The sequence below is a fragment of the Geotrypetes seraphini genome, chromosome 2, assembly GCF_902459505.1.
Source record: "Geotrypetes seraphini chromosome 2, aGeoSer1.1, whole genome shotgun sequence".
Taxonomy (NCBI): Eukaryota; Metazoa; Chordata; class Amphibia; order Gymnophiona; family Dermophiidae; genus Geotrypetes; species Geotrypetes seraphini.
The window spans coordinates 86,587,200-86,612,232 of NC_047085.1; the positions used below are offsets into that span (position 1 = coordinate 86,587,200).

The following is a 25,033-nucleotide window of genomic DNA, read 5'->3' on the forward strand; positions in this document are numbered from 1 at the left end:
AATATTCGACAACTGGATGTTAGATACTTATCTCAGCGTTGTCATTGCTGATTCATATATAGCTTGTTCACTGCCAATATGTTGCCGACGTGGCCAGCGTTTCGTGGACATAACATTTGGTCCACTGCTTCAGGGCCAGAGGCAGGAGCATTAAGGCATCTAGAATATACATTCAAATCATACCATAAGAGTCTTATCATTCATACTTTCCTTCTAATCAAAAGTAGTTAAACTTACTTCTCCGTTAATCGTTGTCAAAGGCTCACAAACAGAGGAAATATGGCACCGGCAGTACTTTTTATACTAGTGCCTCAGCGTGCTGACTGGGCAACGTACCGGGACGTTCTGACATCATCAAACCCGACATTAACCCTTAACGGGGAGAATTAAAACCCGAAGGAAAACTTACTGTTAATATTGATTAAATTAATAAAAATGTTGCCATGCAAGATTTTTATTCAAACCGTCAGGTTCAAGAGATCCCAGACGGTTGATCCATCTCTGTTCATGCTGGGCCAAGTATCATTTAAAATCACCCCCTCGTTTATTCTGACGAACAACTTCAATGATGATTGCTTTAAGGGAGAAAAACTCATGGTCTTTTTCTATGCAGTGTTTAGCCAATGGAGCCCCCATTGCTTTATTTTTAATGTTACTTTTATGTTCTGTTAATCGAATAGTAAATTTTCTTGAAGTTTGTCCTACATATAATAACCTACATGGACATTGCAGAATATATACAATTCCTTGTGATTTACAATCGGAAGAATGTCGTAGAGAGTACTTTTTATTATCCTTAGGATTGCAAAAAGAGTCAGATTCGATCATTATTTTACACATCTGACAAGACCCACATCTAGAATGACCAGAATATGTCACTCCAGCATCCACATCATTATCAGGGAGCGTGGAGGGACATAAAATTTCCCTAAGATTACGGTTTCTTCTATAAGCTATCCGCAAGTGGAAATCCTGAAACACCCCAGCAATCTTTAAAATTTCCCAGTGTTTCCTTAGGGACCGAACAGTTTTATGACAGTCCCCTGAGTATGTGAGGACACAGGTCATAATCTGATCGTCTGTATTCTGTGTTTTCTCATCTCTGGGGGTTAACAAAGACTCCCTATGGTTATAGTATGCCCTTTTATAGGCTGCTGAAACTACTTTTAATGGATAACCTCGTTGAAGAAATTTTTCTTTAAGGGCAGTCGCCTGTTTTTTAAATTCAATCGTGGAGGAGCATATTCTCCTTATTCTCAGAAATTGAGAATAAGGTAAACTTTTCTTAAGAGTAAATGGATGGGCACTTGAAAAGAGAAGGGAGGAATTACAATCAGTGGGTTTAAAGTAAACTTGCGTTGTAAATTTTCCATCTCTAATACTTATTTGAACATCGAGGAAGGATATCAACCTATCACTATATGTATATGTGAACTTAACTTTTGAATGGCAGGTGTTTATGTATGACAAAAATTGAAGCAATTCATTTTCTCCTCCATTCCAGATTAGAAAAATGTCATCGATGTATCTAACCCACATTTTAATCCTTTTGAAATGTTCAGAGGGATATACCCAGTCTCGTTCAAATTTGTCCATAAAAAGATTGGCCACCGAGGGGGCCATAGTGATCCCCATGGCAACGCCTGATTTCTGTTGAAAAAGAGTATCTTCAAACATAAAAAAACTATCATACAAAACTATTTTAGCTAGTTCCACTATAAATTCCGTGGGCACTTTAGGGTTCTTTCTTTTCTTCAAAGTATTGCTAATAATATCTAGTGCCTCATCCTGGGGAATGATAGTGTAAAGGGAACATACATCAATAGTAACCAGTAGAGAGTGAGAATCAGGAAATATACCATCAAGTTTTCTAAGAAATTCTGTAGTGTCTTGGATATATGCCATGGTTTGTTTCACAAAATTTTGAAGAAACTTGTCAATGTATATTGAAGACGCCTCCAATAAAGAGCCACGGTTAGACACAATAGGTCTACCCGGGGGAGATGTTATAGATTTATGGATCTTAGGCAAAAGATAAAACACAGGGGTTTTAGGATACATTACGTTTAAAAATCTAAACTCTCTTTTAGTAATATAATCTTTATCTAAGGCCTCTTTGGTTATTACATTTATTTTCAATTGTAAGGGTTCCGTAGGATTTATCAATAAGGTGGCATAGTCATCACTGTAAAGTTGTTTATGAGCTTCTTCTAAATATATTTCTTTACTCAATAGAACTATTTTCCCTCCTTTATCTGCCCTACGTATCACTAGATCTTTATCCGCCATCAGGGTAGAGATAGCTGCATGTTCTTTTTTATTTAAATTATAGTGTGTTTCATGCTTATTGAAAATGGTTTCATTGTTTATATTTTTTTCTACATCTGCCAGCACTAATTTGTGAAAGGTCTCCAAGACAGGATCAGTTGATCCAGGAGGAATCCAAGTCGATCTAGGGGTTACAATTGAGACATCTTCTGCCCGTTAAGGGTTAATGTCGGGTTTGATGATGTCAGAACGTCCTGGTACGTTGCCCAGTCAGCACGCTGAGGCACTAGTATAAAAAGTACTGCCAGTGCCATATTTCCTCTGTTTGTGAGCCTTTGACAACGATTAACGGAGAAGTAAGTTTAACTACTTTTGATTAGAAGGAAAGTATGAATGATAAGACTCTTATGGTATGATTTGAATGTATATTCTAGATGCCTTAATGCTCCTGCCTCTGGCCCTGAAGCAGTGGACCGAATGTTATGTCCACGAAACGCTGGCCACGTCGGCAACATATTGGCAGTGAACAAGCTATATATGAATCAGCAATGACAACGCTGAGATAAGTATCTAACATCCAGTTGTCGAATATTCTCTCCCAAACCATCAGAGAGGTGTATCCATAAGATTTAGAATAGTTTGAAGAAAATATTTAAAATAATTAAAAAAAAGTACACATATTTATTTGAAAATATTTAAAAATAATTTAAATGAATTAAATAAATTTTCAGGTTTTTTGGCCAATGATTAGAGCAAGGAGCTGTTACGTTGAAGTTTCAGTCTATGATAGGACTGTACGTATGCTCCTATTCTGAGGCCTTTTTCCTGAACGAATATTAATATATACTGGATACAGCCTATCTGGAAGTGGTATTAATGATTAGTTTAGTATAGTGTGTTTTGAACCACTTCGGGTAATTATATCTTGGGGCCTAATTTTTGTGCCATAAAGTAGTGTGTATTCATTCCAACTAAATCCTGTCAAATGTTCATCTCAGTGTTTATAGAACTGTAAAGAGCTTTTATTCTAAGCTTTATTCTGTCATATTCTGGACCTTTTTACGTGAATCTTAGTTGTTTTCATTTTCATTCTTATTTATATATTCATTATTGTAAATCTTTCCTTGTTATTATTGTTAGTAACATTTGATTTTAGAGTTTATTTCACAAGGGTTAGAGAACAAATTTGGCTGAATAGGAGATGGGGGTTTTATCATTATGCCAAGGTGTAAAAAAAGTTACTCATGTTTCTGTTCTATCACACCTAGTGGTGAATTACTGGTACTACCTAAACACACATATTTTCTGGCTGTTCAGAGCAGATACACAAGCTCCTAGTCCTCTGGGACTTCATTTATTTTGGTAGAATTCCTTTGTAGGCTTCATTTGCAACCAGTGAAGTTTTGCTCTGGGGCTCCCTCTCTTTTTTCCAAGGGTTCCTGCTCTGCTTCTCAAGCAGGATTTTAAATTGGTAGCCATGCACAGCAGATAATTTATCTTCAACCACTGCAACCACAAACTGCCAGTCAGCCTCAGGCTGGTGCTATTAATAGATCTAGCTGATTCTTCACACTTGAATTAAATTATCTGTGATGCATAGGTGTCTGACAAATCACAATAATGTTTCATTTAAAATAGTGAATTCCTGAAAGTAATGTCTTCCAATGGGAATTTTTTTTTTTTTAATGTTCTTTTAGTACCATTACTGCTTCTCTTTAGTTTCATGTATCCTACTCTGCCTGTTAAACCTATCACTACATTTTGTTTAAATTCTCAATAAGCAGTTTACAATAAAGATAAATGAATTAGTTCAAAGTTATGAGCTCCAACTCCTACATTTAAGCATTTAAGTATATTATATTTGATACGAGATCATGGTTCCAGTAATTTTGCTTGATATTTTTACAGAGATAAAATGTGTGTTCATCTCTTACCTCCTTCAAGTGTCCTGCTATCCTAGGCAGTCCTGTTAGTGATACATCCAGTCTCAGGTCACTAGGCTTGTGCAAAATGAGTTTTTACAGGAGGATCCTTTGAGGGAGAAAAGCATAATATTAATAATTCTACTATGCAGCAGAAAAAAAATAAAGAGTGGTAACTGAACTAAATCAGAGGAACATTTGCATATGTGCTGGGGACGGACGGACAATTTTATAGGTGTTATGCTTGTACAGTATATGCCAGCATACACATATAAAATGATGCATAACATTGGGGGTCTTTGACTAAGGAGCGCTAGCCAATTTAGCGCATGTTAAGTGCTAACGCGTCTATAGAATATAATGGGCACCTTAGCATTTAGTGCCCGCTAAATCGGTTAGTGCGCCTTAGTAAAAGGATCCCATTATCCTTATGTAAAAGTATGTGTTGGCAAAAAAATGTACTTAATGTTGTGTGGTTCAGACGTAGGTGTGTGTTTAGGTGAGGATTTTGAGTAGAGTAGGGTTGATGCATTTTGCATGAATTCCTTACATAATACATGATTCTGTGTCTCCTATATGTACATATAATTACATCAGCTTTCGAGCTACTGTTAATGAATGCTTCCCTGTCTTTTTTATATACACCCTGAAAATACTCAGTCCCCTCGATATTCAATGGGATTTAGCCAGCCGGGAACAGCTCCTAACTGGCTAAATCCCATTGAATATCCAGCTCACCTGATAACTCGGTGTCTGGCTATTAGAGAATGACACAAGGACAAATTTTTCCCCGTCCCCGCGGAAACTCATTTTCCTGTCCCATCCTGGCGAGTTCTTTTCCTGTCCCTGCTCCATTCCTGCAAGCTCTGTCCTCATCTCACAAGCTTCAAACACTTTAAAATCATAAGTGCTTGAAGCTTGTGCGGTTAAGGCAGAGCTTACAGGAATGGGGCAAGGACAGGGACAGCAAAAAACTCATGGGTATTGGTCGGGGAAATTGAGTTCCTGCAGGGACGGGGGAAAATTTGTCCTCATGTCATTCTCTACTGGGTATATCAAGTGACACAGCCGGTCACCACTGATTTTCATCAGCTGATCAGCTAAGGCAGACAGCCAGATAGACCGATCTAAAAAGCAGGCCTATATTTGGTTGATAGCCTTAACCAGCTTGGCTGATTAAGTCTAAGGCAGCAAATTTTGCCCTGATTATTCAATGCCAGTGTCCAGATATGGCTCTGGCATTAATATCCAGAATCTCTGCCAACCATGGAAGGTAGCTGAACTGCCTCTTACAGTCTAAATATTGGGCCCAATATACTCAAAGGGAGGGTATTCTATAACTGGGTGCCTCCAGAGCAGGCAGAAGGATCTTATTCTAAACAGAATGGCCTGATATTAGTAAGTGTGATATTAGTAAGTGTGCATGCTTTGTTTCTTTCCTTTATTATGTATTTCCTTTCCTATTTCAGAGACTTTAAATTATTTTAAACCGCATTGACCTGAACCCAGAAAATGTGGTATAGCAAATTTTAGAATAAACAATAAACGACCTAGGCCAGGGGTAGGCAATTCCGGTCCTCGAGAACCGGAGCCAGGTCAGGTTTTCAGGATATCCATAATGAATATGTATGAGATGGATTTGCATGCTTTGCCTCCTTGAGATGCAAATCTATCTCATGCATATTTATTGTGGATATCCTGAAAACCTGACCTGGCTCCGGCTCTTGAGGACTGGAATTGCCTACCCCTAACCTAGGTGACTAGTTCCAGTATAGAATACAGTCATGATCCAGTATTGGTGTGTCACACTTACCGTATATAGAGTTGGCATAAGTGTGGGCACCTAAATGATGGGCAAGAAGTGCATGAAGGGTATGGTGTAAGAATAAATCAATTATTATGCATTCAGCATAAAACAGGATAATATAATTTTACTATTAAGTGCTACCAGACATATGCAGCGCTGTACAGAGTCACAAAGGAGACAGTCCCTGCTCAAAGGCGCTTACAATCTAAACAATCAAAACAGACAAACAGGGGTTACAGTTAAAGAGGATGATCTTGATATAGAAATTGATATAGATCTTGATATAGAAATTGATAGATCTTGATAAAGTCAGCTCATCAATGATAGTTTCAATAGACCTATAAAAATATCAGCTTTATCATGACTGTCCACATTACACACTGATCCCACTCAGTTGTCTTCCATAAGATCATTTGTAGACTATTTTGTTAGCCACTTTATATCGTTATGGACATTCAGAATTGCTTCAACAGACCTGGGTCTACCCCCATCCTATTAGATTAGCCAGCTTGTAGCAGAGTTAACTCTTCCTCTCCAGAAGGAATTCCAGCTTCCACTCCTAGATCACCTGCTACATTGGTTCCAGGAAACCTATTGCTTTCATCAATCTTGATGGAGAGGATGGGATAATTATATGGCCTGCTACTAAATTTCTTTTTGGGAGGGCAGAAGTGGGGCAAGAGGAAGATGACAACAAAAAAGCTTTGTTCATAGTTATGATGAACCCCCCACCCCCTTGCTGTGGGAGGGTGGGAGAGATGACAGATTAACAGGGTCTCCTTCGGCTTGCAATAGACAGGGTACAGGACACAACAAAGTGTTGCTTAAGGTAAATATAATTCCGTTATACCTAACGTGACCATTTATTTTTTCATCAAAACGGGACATCTATTAATATTCAGGCCTGCCCCAAATCTCACCCTAGCCCCACCCTCAATCCCGCCCTAGCCCCGCCCCCAATTTCTTCCATTCATTTTTCATGTACACACAATATCTTATTAATTCATAATGGTAAACATAAAATTAAAAAAAAACACAAAGCACACTGTACGCAGAAAAAATGTTAATTATCATTTACGAGTTTTGGGTTTTTTCAAAGATGTCAAGGCAGATTACTTTAAAATATGCAAAGTCAGTAACTATAGAAAAATAGACAAATATAGTGCAAAATATAGACAGCAGATATAAATTCTCAAAACAGACACATTTTGATCACTAAATTTAAAATAAAATAATTTTTCCTACCTTTGTTGTCTGGTGATTTCATGAGTCTCTGGTTGCATTTCCTTCTGACTGTGCATCCAATCTTTCTTTCGCATCCAACATTTATTTCACAATCCAGCTCCATCCCCTTTGGGTCCAGGTCTCTCTCTCTCTTTTCCCTCTGTTACCCTCCCCAGATCCAGTGTCAGTTCTCATTTGTACCTTTGTTCCAGGTCTCCCTCTCTCTCCCTCCTCTGTTATGATCTTAAATCTTCCTGTTCTTCCCCAGGGTCTCTCCCCCTCTGTCTGAACCTCCCATAGTCCTGTATCTGCCTCCTGTCTTTCCCCTTTGGTCCAGGCCTTTCTCTCTCTACATAAGAACATAAGAAGTGCCTCTGCTGGGTCAGACCAGAGGTCCATCGTGCCCAGCAGTCCGCTCGTGCGGTGGCCCAACAGGTCCAGGACCTGTGTATTAGTCCTCTATCTGTACCCCTCTATCCCCTTCTCCTTCAGAAAATTGTCCAATCCCTTCTTGAACCCTAATACCGTACTCTGTCCTATTACGCCCTCTGGAAGTGCATTCCAGGTGTCCACCACCCATTGGGTGAAGAAAAACTTCCTAGCACTGGTTTTGAATCTGTTCCCTTTCAACTTTTCTGAATGCCCTCTCGTTTTTGTAGTTTTTGAAAGTTTGAAGAATCTGCCCCTCTCCACTTTCTCCATGCCCTTCATGATCTTGTAAGTCTCTATCAGATCCCCTCTAATTCTTCTCTTCTCCAGGGAAAAGAGCCCCAATTTCTCCAGTCTCTCAGTGTATGAAAGGTTTTCCATACCTTTTATCAAACGTGTCGCTCTCCTCTGAACCCTCTCGAGTATTACCATATCCTTCTTAAGGTACGGTGACCAATATTGGATGCAGTACTCCAGATGCGGATGCACCATTGCCCGATACAATGGCAGGATAACTTATTTTGTTCTGATTGTAATACCTTTCTAATCTGCTTACAATGCCCCCCCCCACACCTTCTCTGCCTCTTTCTTGCCTTCCTTCCTCCCTCCCAGCAGATTTTAGCATATCTCTCTTCTCCTTTTCTCCCCTCAGATCTGGTATCTGTCTCCTTCCTCTTTTCCTCCTCCAAGGTTTGGCATCTGTCTCCTCCCCTTCCCCCCTGCTCAGGCATCTCTCTCTCTCTGCTCCCTTCCTCCTGTTATTCCCTGTTCTTCCTTCTCAATTTATTTTCTGCCTCTGTCTAAATTCTTTCTTACTATTCAGTCCTCAATTTCCCTCTTTCATTGTGTCTATCTATAGCTTGCCACCTCTTTCCCTCACCCCTTCCAGTATCTAACTCTATCCTCTTCCCTCAATCCAGCATGTGCCCTTTTTTCTTTCTCCTCCCCACTTCCTTCCAGCGTCTGCTCCCCCACTCCCTACACTTCCATTCAGTCTGCCCTCTCTCCCCCACACTTCCATTCAATGTCTGTACCTCCTCTCCCCCCACTTCCATTCAGCATCTGTCCCTCCTATCCCCCACACTTCCGTTCAGCATCTGTCCCTCCTATCTCCCACATTTCCATTCAGCATCTGTCCCTCCTCTCCCCCACACTTCCATTCAGCGTCTGTCCCTCCTCTCTTCCACACTTCCATTCAGTGTTTGTCCCCCCTCTCTCTACCCCTTCCATCTACTGTTCACCCTCTGTCTCGCCCCTTCCATTCTCTGCCCTTTCCATCCAGTGTCCCTGCCCTCTCTCTCTTCCATATGGTATCTTCACTTTTCTATGCTCCTTCCATAAACTGTCTCCTTGGTACATGATTCATTTCATCTTCACCCCCTCTCCATTTTTCTGTCTCCCTATGCTCTGGAATCTCTCTCTTCTCCTTTCCTTCCTTCCTACTCCACCCCATGGTCTGGCATCTCTATCTCCTTCCCTCCCCCATGCCCATGTTCTGTCACCTCCTCTCCCTCTGGTCTGGCATTTGTTTCCTGTCTCTCCCCCATGCCCTGGCATATTTCTCCTCTCCTTCCAACTCCCCCCTCCCCCTCCATTATCTGGCATTTCCTCTCCTTCCTTTCTCTCCCTCCCTCCATCCTTCCTTTCCCATGGTCTGGAATCTGTCTCCTTCCCCCCCCTCATGCCCTGACATCTCTCCCTCCCCCTCCATGGTTTGGTATTTCCTTTCCTTTCCTTCCCTCCCATGGACTTGGCATCTCTTGTTCCTCTCCCTTTTCCTTCTCCCTCCTTCTGTGTCAGCATGCCCACTATCTACCTATTACTCCAATATCCAGAACCTCCTTTTTCTTCTTATTGCATCCACCCCGTGTCCAGCATCTCCCACCTGTCTTTCTACTCACATCATGTTTGTTTTTTTCCCTTCACCCTACAACCTCCATGTCCAGCATCTTCCTGTGTTCCTTTTTTTTTTTCCTTATGTGATTTAGCAGCTTTCTCCCCTTTCCTGAGCCAGCCAACCCACCATCTTCCCACATCCCATTCCAGTACCTCCCCTCTTTCCCCAACTTAATAGGCCTGAATGGTGTACAAGTCCCTCAGAGTGTTCCAGTAATGCTGCGAGACTGGAGGCAATTCTTAGCTGCCATCAGCCCTGCCTTCGACTGCACCAGTAATGCTAAACTAGATGGTAAAACCAAAGAGAGACGCCGCGGGACTTTTCCACTTGCCTGCATCACTCTAAGTTCTGCCGCTCTTGATCCCGCCCCTCAAAAACAGGAAGTCACTTCAGAGGTGGGCGGGATCGAGAGCAGCATAACTTAGAGCGATGCAGGCAAGTGGAAAAGTCCCGCAGTGTCTCTCTTTGCTTTTACCATCCAGTTTAGCATTATCGGCACAGCCAAAGGCAGGGCTGATGGCAGCTAAGTGAGCTGCCTGGATCGTGGGGCCCCCTTGCCATCCCCTAATGCCGGCCCTGAGAATAGGGAGGGTGATTCTGGACTGTAGGGAGGGAAGGAGGGAGGCAGGCTTTAGCGCAGGAAGGGAAGCGATTGCCGGTCCCTTGTCCCCTCGCAGAACTTCAGGATGCTCTCCCTGATAATGGAACATTTTGGCGTCCCAAAGCAGTGGGTTGGGACAACGGGACTGTCGGTCCCATAACGGGACGGTCCCGTTGAAAACGGTATGTATGGTCACCTTAGTTATACCTTCACACTAATAGGATGAACACAGTAGAGACACCCAGAATTGCTGAGGATAAGATCATCAAAGTACAGATAACTAGAATTATCAGGATGTATGTAAATCTAAGTTGAACATAGAACACGATACAGGTATTACTGTATGTGTATAAATAAGTAGGATTTAGTATGAGCATAGTACACGATACTAGTAATATATATGTATATACGTAGAATGATTGATTATGGCATAGATGTGTCTACGTTGAAAACCATCTCATAAATGCTAACTCTGTATTGTAACACTTTTACAGAAGCTCATGTATTGTAACACCATTACAGAAGCTTGTGTAAACCACTCTGAATTGACTCCTCCAGTCATTAGTAGCAGTATATTCAATAAACAATAATTGCTGCTTTCAGTTTTTTAGGGAAGATTGCATAGAGCTCCTGAAGAAGGTCACAGACAGACAACTGAATCAGCAGCAGATTAGATCTCTAAAGGACCAGAGCTGAATTGTAGAGAGTGGCATAGAATTTCAGAACTGGAACCCAGCCAACATTCTCATGATCAAGAACAAATTTGAAAATGTCTCTTACAATTTCATTTCAGAATAAAGTAAAAAACAAAGTATTGGAAAATCCTTACTGAAAGTGCACAGTAAATCCAGGTAGGGAATCTATGTACGATTTTCTTCATAGCCAGACAGAAAACTATAGCAGCATAGCTCTGCAAGTCTATAATTAGCAATTAGCAATCAGCCTGATACTTTCACCCGACTAAAGACTTTGTAGAGAGAGGAGGAAGGAAAATCTGGACACCTTGCAAGGAAGGCACTTCCTTCTGAGCTGCAAACACTCTAATTTTAATTGAGTATTAAACAGTTTAATTAGTTGACTGAGGCCATTTGTCAGTACCTACTTGATCTCTTCCCAAGTTACTAGTACAAGGCTAAAAAAGGAATAAAGCAAATCACTTATGAAAAAAAAAAACCCCTCAAAAAAATAAAGAATCAGGGCAAGAGTGCTGCCGATAAAATAAACAAAAATCTTAACCTTAACTGGACAGTGACTGAGCTGAAAAAACATTCCTAATCAGAACAAAAGAGGCTAAGAGGCTCATAATCGAAACAGGAAAATGTCTAAAAACCAGCCTAAATTAGCACTTCAACGATCTAAAAGACATGATACAGCCGATAATCAAACCGGGTTTTAGACATATTTAAAAACGACCTAGGCCTTCACAGTGCTGCTGAATGACCAGAATTAAAAGGAACGTGTCAGAAGGAGTGTCGAGGGCAGGATTTGGGTCATCCTTTAGAAGTCCTGTTCTATTAAATATCTGAAAACTGACATTAGATGTCCATACCGCATGGGCATTCAAATCCTAATTATATAAAGCCACTGCAGTACATTCATATGGCAAGGAGACATGGTCTGGGAGTGTTTAGGGAGAAGTCAAAATATGGACATCTATCTCTGATCACAGAAGGGAAAGGGACAACCATTTTTAAAAAGATGGGCATGGTTATGTAGACCTGGTACTTGGCACATCCAGGTTTCAGAAAGGTGTTCTGATTGGGCAGCTGTCCACTGAAGGGATTAAAACACATCACCTCAATAATGCTCCCGTGGTTGTTTCTCCCTTCTTCTTCCCTCAATGTGAAACTGGCAAGTGATACTGGGTTCTATGACAGCTTTAGGTACTATGGACAATCTTAAGAGGGAGCATCCAAGTCTGAGGATGGTTATTGAAGTAGACTGAGAGCCAAAGGATCCAGCTTCAAATCCCACTTCTGCTTGTTTTTATTTTATTTTTAAAACTGTGAGCTCACCAGGGATAGAAAAATACTTGCTGTACTTGAATATATGAGGGTTCTTCAAAAAGTATCCACACTTTCATATTTTTGCAGGAAATAGTTGGGGGGGGAGAAGTGGTAAGAGAGTATGTTAGTAGGATGCTGGGAAAAATGTATCGCAAAGCAGGGTGATTATGTGGAAAAATGATATAATTTGCTTTTGAGATTTTTAATAAATAATAATAATAATAATAACAATGTATATCCTGCAAAGCCATGAAGTTCTATGTGGTTTATATAATTTACAAATACATCGTTTAAAATACAATAGAACTGAAGAGAATTAGAAAGTTAAAACCAATGAGTAAAAACCACTAAAAGATCTGATTATTGCATAATAAATAGTGTTTAAAAAGATAAAAGTGCAGAAACTTTGAAGATCCCTCGTATAAGACACCTGCAAGCCTAAAGGCTATAAAAATGGTATACATTCATGTACAGTAGGTATTTTTCTGTTCCTGGAGAGCTCACAATTAAAAAAAAATATCACAATCAACTGAAGTGGGATTTGAATCTGGGTTCCCTGCTTTTCAACCCACTGCTCTAACCATAAGTGTACCCCTTTGCTCTGCACAGACCTCTGTGTGGTCACTTTGGGGTCCTTTTACTAAGGCGTGCTAGCTGTTTTAGCAGGCGCTAAAACGGCTGGCTAGCACACCTTAGTAAAAGGACCCCTTTATAAGATGGTGCCAACATTTTATATGATGAACATTCCTTTGATACCACACACATCCACACAGTGGCGTACCTAGGGTATGTGGCACCCGGGGCCCATCATTTTTTGACACCCCCCCCCCCCTCATGTAAAATATTTTTTTTTTTTTTTTTTTGCAATAACCATGAAATGGAATAAATGGTCAGAATAGAAACAGGCAGTGAAAATTTTCTTTTTTTTTTTTTTTTTTTTTTCCAAAGTATTTTTATTGAGAATGGCAAAAGGTCCAGACAAGCAACCATGGTCTGTACAGAAACTTATACATTATCAAAAAGAACACAGAATGAGAGTAACAGCAACAACAAGCATGAACAAGCCTCTCCCAAGAGAAAATTGCCAATGAGAGGCATAGCAATACACAACAAAAGGCCAAAACTTGGGGCAAGCAAACAAATCCCACCCCAGAACCCACAAGAATAATAAGCCGGACTAGACCCTCAGCCATATTTTATAATGAAAAAAACCCCCACAAGCAACAACACCCAGACCGCTCACCAGACACACCAATCCGCACAACAAGCACCCAAGAAACACCCAGCCACCACCCAGACAAAACTACCAGACACACCTACCCCACCAAGCCCAGACCCAACCCCCCCTCCCCAGAGAGTGCAAGCGCAAAGTGGACCGTGAAAAGGGCAGCTGCAGAAGTGGAAAGCCCCAGATAAGTAGGTTAGCTAAAGAAAGCCCACAGATAGAAGAAATCAGGATAACAGAAGTTCCAACAAATGCTCCCACAGAAAATTTTCTTTTATTGAACCTCATTTATGTAACCATTATTCCAAACATAACATAACATAAATTATGTCTGAATTGTCATGACATCAGAAGTACATATGGAGTAGTTGCAGGTGATGCTTGGGACAGTTCTGATTATGTTAGTTTGGTTTTATGTGTTTTTTTAATAGAAGGGTTTTTATTTCTTTTTTTAAGGTTTTGTAGTTTGTGGTCGAGGTCAATAGGTTGTAGAGTTGGGGGTCAAGTGTTGCAGCTCGAATGGCTAGGAGGTTGTCGAACAGTTTTTTTCTTTTGACGTTTTTGGTTGGAGGGTGTGTGAATGGTGCGTGAGTTCTCCTATGTCTGTTTGAAGTGGATTGAATTATTTAGCTGAAGAAATTAGTTACCCCCCCCCCATTCCACACACATTAATTCTCTTCCATTTTTGTTCCCATTATAAAAAAAACACTGATAAGTTCCCAGGAAAAAAATACATTAAAATAAGAAGTGAAAACAAAGGCCCCTACAGATGAGAACATAACATAAGAATAGCCTAACTGGGTCACACCAATGGTCCATCATGCCCAGTAGCCCATTCTCATGGTAGCCAATAGTGCTGCCCGATTCAGAGAAAAATATTTCATTCGATCCGATTCACCCTGTTGAATCGATTTTTCGATTAGATTCACTGTTAATGACACCGCTTTTTAAGTTTAAACAAAGTATAACAATAAATTTCACAACAACAATAAATTTCACAAAGTACTTAAAAAAAAAAAAATCACATTTTTCCATTAAAGCAGTTCTGGAGACATTTGCTTGAACAGTCTTTTTTCCCAGTCCATAAGCAAGCAATATGAAAAAGATTTCCTTAATTATCTACTCAACCATTTTTGCTATTTACTTTCATTGTACCTATACTATTATTCAGTAGAAAAAATGGACTTAACTGTGCAGGAAATGAATCTCCTCATACACCCACCATATAGTGCAAAAATGTGCAAAGGTCTGTTTTTTTTCTTTCGATCACTACATAGCCTAATGCCACACAAGCAGCGCTGTTACAAACATATTCTGAAGGTCAATGCTAAGGTTGACAAAGTTTCCTTCCTTGGACCAGAAGGAGATACTGACAAACCACTGGAAGAGATTCTAAAACAACTACCCAGAAATAACACCCAAAGACCCACTCAGTGTGTGAACCAGTTGAGTGGAGTGGACTAACTGGGGGTGGAAATGGGCCCAGAGTTTGCTCAGCAGAATTTCCCAGACTACCTCTTCCTCTCAACACACTGACATGCTACCACCACCACCAACACTAGGAACACCTCACCGAGTATGCCAGCAATGCTTATAAACTTTATAAAACACATTATTATATTTTCTTATAAAGCATATATTTTAACTGAACTCAGCCTTGCCATTCACAAAAATAGAAAAGTTCCCATTTCAAGCTGTCTCATGTACACTTTTCAAATCTAACATATTGTAATCACAAAACAGAAAATAAAATTATTTTTTCTACCTTTTGTTCTCTGATCAATATTCAAATCTTGTTGGTCCCAGGCTCTTGTTGTCTTGCTTGCCAGGGTCTCCTTTCTCCGTGCTAACCATCCGTCTGCCATCTCTGTTCTCCCCTTCAGTTTCCCTTCCCTCTCCCGGAGATCTGGCATCTTTCCTTTTTTTTTGTCTCCATCCACAGATTCACCTTTTCTCAACTCCCCACCACCCCAGGATCCACCATCTCTCCCTTTCTTTTCCCAACTATCCTCCTATCCAGTATCTCTATCCCCCCTCCACACCATCCCCTGTTTCCAAGTTCTCTCCCTTTCTGTTCCTTCCCTCCCTAAATCCCATTATGCACCATCTCTCTCCCACTCCTCTGTTTTTAGACCCATTATTTCTAACCCCCAAAGTCTGGCATATGCATGTATCTTTGAACCCCCCCTTCCCTCTCTCCCTCTGTGTACTTTTACACCAGGACCCCCCTCCCCCGAAGGTCTGTCCCCCCTCCGAAGGGCTACACCCCACCCCTGAAGACCTGCACCCCCCGAAGGACTTTACCTCCCACCCGAAGGTCTGTCCCCCTCTGAAGGCCTAAACCCCACCCCTGAAGGACTGCACCCCCCCCCCGAAGGCCTGCACTCCCTTGAAGGTCTGCACCCCCCCGAAGGCCTGTCCCCCCCTTGAAGGCCTGTCCCACCCCCTTGTAGGCCTGTCCCCCCTTTAAGGCCTGCCTGCCTGCCTTTCCCCCCCTTGAAGGCCTGTCTCCCCCTTGAAGGCCTGCCCCCCCCTTGAAGGCCTGCACCCCCCCTTGAAGGCCTGCACCCCCCCTTGAAGGCCTGTCCCCCCCCCTGTAGGCCTGTCCCCCCCCCCTTGTAGGCCTGTCCCCCCCCTTGTAGGCCTGTCCCCCCCTTGAAGGCCTGCCTGCCTTTCCCCCCTTGAAGGCCTGCACCCCCCTTGAAGGCCTGCACCCCCCCTTGAAGGCCTGCACCCCCCCTTGAAGGCCTGCACCCCCCCTTGAAGGCCTGTCCCCCCCCTTGTAGGCCTTTCCCCCCCCCTTGTAGGCCTGTCCCCCCCCCTTGTAGGCCTGTCCCCCCCCCTTGAAGGCCTGCCTGCCTTTCCCCCCTTGAAGGCCTGCACCCCCCTTGAAGGCCTGCACCCCCCCCTTGAAGGCCTGCACCCCCCCTTGAAGGCCTGTCCCCCCCCCCCCTTGTAGGCCTGTCCCCCCCCTTGTAGGCCTGTCCCCCCCCCCCTTGTAGGCCTGTCCCCCCCTTGAAGGCCTGCCTGCCTTTCCCCCCTTGAAGGCCTGCACCCCCTTGAAGGTCTGCACCCCCCCAAAGGCCTACACCCCCCCCGAAGGTCTGCACCCCCCTGAAGGCCTGCCTGCCCCCCTTGAAGGCCTGCACCCCTTGAATGTCTGCACCCCCCCCCGAAGGCCTGTCCCCCCTTGAAGGCCTGCCTGCCTGCCTGTCACCCCCTCCCCCTTGAAAGCCTGCTTGCCTGCCCGCCCGCCCCACCCTGAAGGCCTGATGCCCCGACCCACCCCGAAGGACCGCTCGCCCCCCTGGCCTCCCCGCACCACCTATGAACAGCCGCAGCAGGATCGCGAAGTCAGCGTCGGGTACCAGCCCTAAGGGGGTGTTCCCGGCCTTGCCGTTCAGTCCCCCGCCACCCCCGAAGGACCGCTCGCCCCCCTGGCCTCCCCGCACCACCTATGAACAGCCGCAGCAGGATCGCGAAGTCAGCGTCAGCGATCCCTGCTGCTTCCTGCGCCACGGTCCCGCCCCTCCTCTGACGTCAGAGGAGGGGCGGGATCGCGTCGTAGGAAGCAGCGCAGGGATGCTGACGCTGACTTCGCGATCCTGCTGCGGCTGTTCATAGGTGGTGCGGGGAGGCCAGGGGGGCGAGCGGTCCTTCGGGGGTGGCGGGGGACTGAACGGCAAGGCCGGGAACACCCCCTTAGGGCTGGTACCCGGGGCGGCCCGCCCCCCCCCGCCCCCCCCCTAGGTACGCCACTGCATCCACATCTCTTGTTTTCCCATTTCATAATTTGAACATTTCAGCTTGTAAAATGGATGTTCATGCTGGACATTTCCAGCACATGGACATCCAGCTCACATGTACAATATTTTAGAAAAGGCCGTATCATGTTCATTTGTGATGTACTGTCTTGGATGTCCATATTCTCAGCAAGATGTCCTTTCTAAAATGCCACTCTACATGTTGATAGGATTATCTCTTCCATTAAGAGAAAAAAAACAATTGACTTTTTTTGTAAAGGACTGGGTGGATATTGCTTACCTCCAGGAAATCCACTTCATGGTTATAGAGCAGTAATCTCAAACTCAAACCCTTTGCAGGACCACATTTTGGAGTTGTAGGTACTTGGAGGGCCACAGAAAAAATAGTTAATGTCTTATTAAAGGTAAAACTCTTTATAGTTTATAAATCTTTCCTTTTGTCTAAGTCTTAATATTAATATTGTAATTTATAGTTAAAGAGACATATGATCAAGAAACTGTTTTATTTTACTTTTGTGATTATGATAAACATACCGAGGGCCTCAAAAGAGTACCTGGAGGGCTGAAGATGGTCTGGGTGGGAGAGGAATACTATTTTGCTCTTAGTGGCAGACAAGAGGAGTAGCTTTATGGTTTATAAACAACTCTCAATTGCATAAGCAGATACAAGACAGGGAAATGCACTAAGTCATGCTATTGCGTGAGATATGGGGGCTTATGTTCGTATATTCCTGATATGGTTTTGCTAATGGTCTCCTATTTAGAATATAAATTAATCAGGGTGAAAAAAGGTCATGATTCTTTTGGTCCAAAAGTTGGAATTCCTGGATATGTGGTGCATTTTCCTCCAAATGAGCCAAACTACGGGAGTCATTTTCAAAAGATAAAAATGCCCAGAAAATGGCATAACATAGCATTTGGATATTTTTTTTCTTGCTAAAAGCATCCAAATCACTATTTTTAAAAATTCATATTTTAGACATTTTTCTAGGCTATTCATCCCCTATTTGTTTCAATTCCAAGGGGGCATGTTGAAGGCATGTTTAGGTTGGGCTTAGGACTTGGATGTTTTGTAGCAATAATTGAACATTTAACAAACATCCAGGGCACCATTTAGAACTGTTTTAAAAATGAATAAGGGTCAGTAAGGTGCTCAAAGTGACCAGATGACCACTGGATGGATTAAAGCATGACTCCCATCCCTACTCCCATAGTTGTTACCAACCCCCTCCCGTCACCCAAAGATGTAAAAGAAACAGTACATATCAGCCTTCATATGGCTACACAGACATCTGAGCAGAGCAGAGGGGTACTGCAATGAACGTCACATAAAAAGTCCCAAGTACACATCTCACCATAACCCGCTTATATTGTTTGGTGAGTCATCCAAAACCTAGTGTACATAAAGATGACACCTGCAGGAATAAGGGCTATTGTGTTTTGGGTGTGTTTTAGAGGGCTCATCATGCAATATAAGTGGGTTATGGTGAGATGTTGACTACTATGTGATATTCACTGCAGTACCTTCTAGACCAGGGATCTCAAAGTCCCTCCTTGAGGGCCGCAATCCAGTCGGGTTTTCAGTATTTCCCCAATGAATATGCATTGAAAGCAGTGCATGCACATAGATCTCATGCATATTCATTGGGGAAATCCTGAAAACCCAACTGGATTGCGGCCCTTGAGGAGGGACTTTGAGACCCCTGTTCTAGAGTGCCCCTCTGCTCTGCTGAGCTGTATGTGTGGCCAGTTTGCTAAGAATGCTGGCTGTTTCTATGTCCTAATAGCTTGTTTGTGTACATTTTTCTTTTGGATGTTTCTTTTTCAAAAATGGTTAAAAAAAGACAGATGCATTAAGAGCAAGCACAACTAGAAATGGTCATTTTTGAAAATAAAAGATGTTTTGCTGTTTTGAAAATGGTCATTTTCTCTAATGGATTTTTGGATGCTTTTTCCCAAATCATCTAAATTCAGACTTAGATGTCATATGAAAAAATGCCCCTCCACATGTTTTATTCTAATGCTCAAAAAGTCCAACAGGATAGAGAACCCACGGGTATAAAACAGTACAAAAGGAAGTGGGAACGGACAATGAACATTCCACTGAAGATCACTGATGTAAAACCAACTTGTTTATTTCAGGGGTCTGTAGGATTGGGAGGGTGAAGCAGTTGTATGTCATCTGCATAAGCATAGACAGTGAATCCAATACATTGGGCTAATGTCAGAAGAAGGGTTAAGAAGACATTACAGAGAAGGGGGAGAGAATGGATCTCTGAGGAACCCCGTAATTTTGCAAGATGGTAGACAATTCAGTGTTGTTGAAGCTGACATAGTAGTTTCTATCTTGGAAGTATGAAGTGAACCATTGAAGAACCATGACTGAGATACCTATAGAATTGAGTCTGTTGAGAAGCAAACAGTGATTGATCATATTAAAGGCCGCTGTGAGGTCTAAAGATATCAAGAACACTGATTTTCAATGATCTCTAAAGTAGTGAATTGTTGTGGTTAAGCCTAGTAAAGAGAGTTTGATGGAATGATGAACACGGAAGCCAGTTTTATTGGGATGGAGAGTGAGGGCCTTTTCTGAAAAGAAGAAAGTTGGTTGAATACCACCTTTTCTTTAAGTTTGGCTACAAAGGGCAGGTTTGCAATGGGGTGATAATTGGAACATTGATCTTCATATGTATTGGATAGTTTAAGTTTGGGGAAAACAGTGGCTAATTTCCAAGGAGTTGGCATGATGCCAGTCAAAAGACATTTGTTGATCATCTCGAGAAGATAGGGTCCAAATGTAGAGAAGTACTTTTGAGTATGTTTGGAGGTATTGTTTTTAGAGGGTTGTTTGAATATTGGAGGTATTGTGTTTAGAGGGTTGTTTGAATATTGTTCAGTGTGGAAAGATGGAATTTGGACATGGTACTAAAAGAGATATTGTTTCTGAATCAGGGGGATCAAGAGACTTTAAGCTTGGAAGGTTTGCAAAGTTATTTTGTACAGTTTCAATTTTATCTTGAAAGAAATTGGTTAAATCTTGAGCTGACGGCCTGTTATGAGGAATAATTGATTTATTGTAGTGAGAAGAATGAGAGCGAACGATGGCATAGAGATCTGAGTTACTTGCATTAGCTATGTGCTTAGAATAGTGTTTTTTCTTCGCTTTTTGTATCTCGAGTTTATAATAATAATAATAATAATTTATTTTCTTATATACCGCCCTACCAGTAGTTCTGGGCGGTTCACAACAGGAAAAAGCTGAGACATTTCATCACGATACAATTTCAAAACACACAAACTGCATACGTAAATCTAGTATTACATAATAAAATATAAGTAGCTTGTTCTATGTAATAGCGAATGGGTGGATGTAGAGCGATGATGTCTCTATCTATATTCAGCTGAGCGTAGTTGGAGATGGAGGAGAGCTAGGGCTTGAGAAAACCAGGGCTTCTTTTTGGACTTTGAGTGAAAGGTTTGCTGATAAACAGGTGCTAAGGTGTCCATCATAGATTGGGTGATAGCAATCCAAGTTTTGGATTGCTCATCCATATCAAGTTTAATGAAATCTTCGAGATTGAGGTCTAGAGTGTTTTCAATTGTGGAGGAAGAAATTTTATTATAATCCCGTGTATTATAAGTGCGAAGAGTTGAATAAGTAAAACTATCTGGTAGTTGTAAGTGTAGCATAAGTAAGCAATGATCAATCCATAGAAGGGGAAGGCTATGTTGATTGGTAAATTTGGAGGAAAGAGATTGTGGGGTGAATACCATGTCAATTGTGAGACCGACTGTGTAAGTGGAGGAGGAAATGAGAGGGGTTAATGAGGTATCAGAGATCAAAGTTAGAAGATCAGAAGCATGAGGGTTGGTTGGAATATCAAAATGGATATTGAAGTCACCCAGGATTATTGAGGTACAGTGTGAGATGCTGAAGTCAAAGATAGCTGATTTAAGAATTGTAAGCGAGTCCTTTGAGACTGGTGGAGGGAGATAGATGAGTTGGAAGTGGACTGGTGTCTTATTGAACAATGTAAATTGTAGGATTTCAACTTGGAAGCATGTGGACAAGGGGGAGGGTTCAAAATTGAAGGGAAGAGAGGAGTGGTAAATGACTGCTAGGCCACTCCCTTTCTTGATTTCATGGCAGAGAGATTCAGATAAGTGGTATGTAATGGTTGCAACACCAACAAAGTAAAAGCTAAAAGTAAATAATTAAATGTTAAAAATAAAACCAGAGACAATTTTCTAGTATAAAACAATATGAAAGGAAAGTAAATAGAAGTCCTCCTTACCAACATACAATCAAAAGATGGCAGCACTCAGTAGTTTGGCTCTGCAGCAACCAGCAGCATAATTGCCTGACCACAAATACAAGCTCTTTTTAAGATGACTAACAGTGTTCAAGGGTCAGAGCAACATAACAAAACAAAACCTTTTACAGAACTTACAAATCCCACAAAAAGCCTTAAATAATGAAAAAAATGGGTTTAAAATGCCTTTAGGTGCTAAAAAGTTAAATAAAAAAAGACCCACGGGAATCTGAAAATCTGAAAAATTGTGATTAAAAAACCAAGCTCAAAACCAAATAAAAAACACATCCACTCTGGGGAGTCAAAATATTTAATATTTAGCACAAAAAAGCCCAGGAACACTGAAAAAATGTGTAATAAAACCTCAAACAGTCCCAAAGTATCAAAATAAGCTGTTTAAATAAAGCAATTAAATTTCAGATTGAGTTAAAATACCTTGCGATGCAAAAAAAATACAGAAAAAAATGGCGGCCTATGGAAAGGGTAGATGAAAATATTGTAAAAAATCACAATAAGAAACAGGCTCAGAACCAAATAGCCATATCCTCTGATAGAGTATGCTCTGGGAGTCAGAATATCAAAGTTTTTAGTTCAAAAAACCCGAGGAGCATTGAAAAAATAGATTTAAAAATGTGACATTGTCACCTAATTTGCATGTAAAAAGACCTCAAATAGTCACAAAGGCATAAAATAAGGTATTTAAAAACAGTAATTGAGTTAAAAATGCAAAAAATCAGAATTCTTGATTAACTAGATACATAAATAAATACTGCCTAATAGATAGATACTGTATTCATAAAACTGGACCAATAAAAGTGAATAAAAATAAATAAATAAATAAATAAATATATAAATGATCCATAAAAATTAAATTGGAAGTGGACAAGCTGTACAATAATAAAGGGTACTCTCATTTTACCTCAATAATCACATTAACAATCATTTTTTTAAAAACCTGATAAATCAATCTCATTATTGAGGCTATCCAGAGATAATGTTCCAAGCTGAAAAATAAACCTCTTTTCCATCTACAATAAAAGATCATCTATAGAACCATCTCTTCAGGACCTCTTTGGTACAGTAATAGCACAGAATCTAAGATAATCAAAAATGTGATCAGCTTCCAAGCTATGTTCTACAAGCAGTTTGTCTTTGGCATAACGTTTCATAGCACTTTTATACTCCAAAATAGGGATGTTAAATCTTCTGTTAGTTCTCCTCATTAATATTAGGTGTTCTCATTGACTCTTCACTCACATTTAAGGATTACATTACATTAGTGATTTCTATTCCGCCAATACCTTACGGTTCAAGGCGGATTACAAAAGAAGTTATCTGGCCATTTCCAGAGGAATTGAAGAGAAGAGCGAGTATTTCAGAGAATTGGGAAGAGTCATGAGGTTATAATTTGTCTTCAAGGATTTCTTGAATAGCATGGTTTTTATTTCTTTTCTGAACGATTTGTAGTCTGGGGTCATTATCAAATTAACTCTCTTGCAAAAAAGTGTTTTTTTAGTCTTCATGTTTTGAGGAAAGTTGAAGCTTGTGGATTAGTGTGGTGTTGATGACCGAATAGACAGAAATGCAATAGTCCAGTTGAGGTAGAACCATCATCTGGACAATCAGTGTAAAGTGGTGTGGATGAAAGTATGGCCTCGTGAGTCGTAGTTGTCTCATTGTGTAGATGGTCTTTTTCCAAAGATTTGATATTTGTGGTTTCATCTTGAGGGTGTCATCCATTATACAGCTGAGGACTTTAGTGAGGGTGGTGCCGCATTGAAGGATGACGTTTGTCACAATGTTTTGGTGCTTGGTGTGAAAGCATATGGCTTTGGTTTTGGTGGCATTAAGTTTTAGTTTGTTGATGGTTGCCCAGGTTTGGACTTTTGTTATATTGTTTGAGATTATTTTGGAGATGTTTGGATGGTTGCAGGTTATTGGAATGAGAAGGAGAATGTCATCAGCATAGGATAGAATGGTTTCATCTTCCAGCTCGATATTCCCTAGTGAGCTCATGAATATATTAAACAGGATTGGGGATAGCAGAGATCCTTGTGGGACATCACAGAAAGCCTTCCATGGGCTAGAGTATATTCCATCCTTTTTGACAATGTACTCACGATTTTGTAGGAAGTCAGCGAACCATTTCAGGACCATCCCTGTTAAACCGATTTTCAAAAGTTTGGTTAGGAGCAGTTTATGGTCCACTGAGTCAAAGGCAGCAGAGATATTGAACTGAAGTAGTATTGCTTGTTTACCAGTGCTCAGCAGTTGCTTAATTTTTGTGGTTAGCGTGATGATGAGGAGCTCAGTACTGTGCTGTCGGAACGGGGGTGACCACAGGGGCCATGGCCTCCCCAAAAACTTGCCGATGCTTCGGTTTCTCCTCCTTCCTTCCTCCCTCCCCCTAGCAGGCCCCTGCGGCACCATAAATTCCGGCCTTCCAACATCTGAACCCACCCCAGATCACTATTATTTTAAATGTTCCAGAAGCCACGACATAGCATTCACCAGATGAGACTTCTGCTGTTGGTCTGCCCCGGAACTCTTCATGCAGCAGTGACTTTCTGTTCCTGCCTAGATGGCTGGCTGCTGCATGAAGAGTTCCAGGACAGGCCGAGGTTAGAAGTCTCCTCTGGTGGATAGAGCGCCGCGGCTACTGTAACATTTTAAATAATAGCAACCCAGGAGGGGGGGGGGGGGCAGATGTGGTGAAGTCCAGAGTACAAGGCCAGCGTTAGGAGGAGGGTGCGAACAGGGCAGCTATGCATGCCGGTCCAATGTCGCCTCCTTCCCCGCATTCCGCCCCCAATGACACAACTTCCTTTTTCAGCCTGGAAGGACCGCGGCGCAAGGAACGCGGGGAGGGAAGCCACAGGCTGCATTTCAGAGTTGCTGCTGCAGCCAGCATTCCCCTGTACCAAAAATGTGAGCGGAGGTGAAGGGGAGGGCATGCCAGGCTAGCTAGCCTCCAAGACTGTTTTTTTTTTAAAGTAGAATGGGGGATGGGTTGCAAAGACGTGCAACCTGGGGAGAGAAGGGGAAGGACCTATAGGGCCAGAAACATGGGGAACTAGTGGGCAATGGTCTGGAGGGATAGAAAAAGAAAGTAGTTGGACGTGGGGTGTTGTGAAGGAAAGGGGACTGAGATACTTGAAGGAAATACAGAAAGAGAAAGGCAGAGATGGTGGACTTGGGGGTGGTTTAGAGGAAGATGTATATAATAGGAGGGTACGATAGTTGGAAAGGGAGAGATATGGCATGGGAGGGCAGTTGGGAAGGCAAGGAAGAACATATGTTGCTCAGGCTGGGAGGGGGTTGGGAAGGACAGATTCTGCACTGGCTGGAGTGAGACAGGGAATGATAGATGTTGCATGGGCTAGGAGAAGGTTGGGAAGGACAGATGATGCATGGATGGGATGCTGGGAAGTGAGAGAAAGAGAGATGCTTCCAGTGGGGGAGGGAAGAAGAAAATAAAATTGTTGTACATAGGTGGATGGAGTGGGAGGGAAAGAGAGATGGTATACATGGGGAAATGAAGAAGAGGGAGAATTGTTAGACATGATAGTGGTGGAGA

At 42.0% G+C, this 25,033-nt stretch overlaps 1 protein-coding gene across 1 annotated transcript in view; it reads right to left on the reverse strand.

Moving 5' to 3' along the window:
- Positions 1 to 25,033, reverse strand: part of RALYL (RALY RNA binding protein like) — a 796,461-nt gene that overhangs the window by 547,680 nt on the left and 223,748 nt on the right. The window contains exon 4 of the mRNA XM_033929436.1: positions 4,203 to 4,299. The gene's annotated coding sequence lies outside the window, so the exon portion shown is untranslated. The remainder of the gene's footprint in view (positions 1 to 4,202; positions 4,300 to 25,033) is intronic.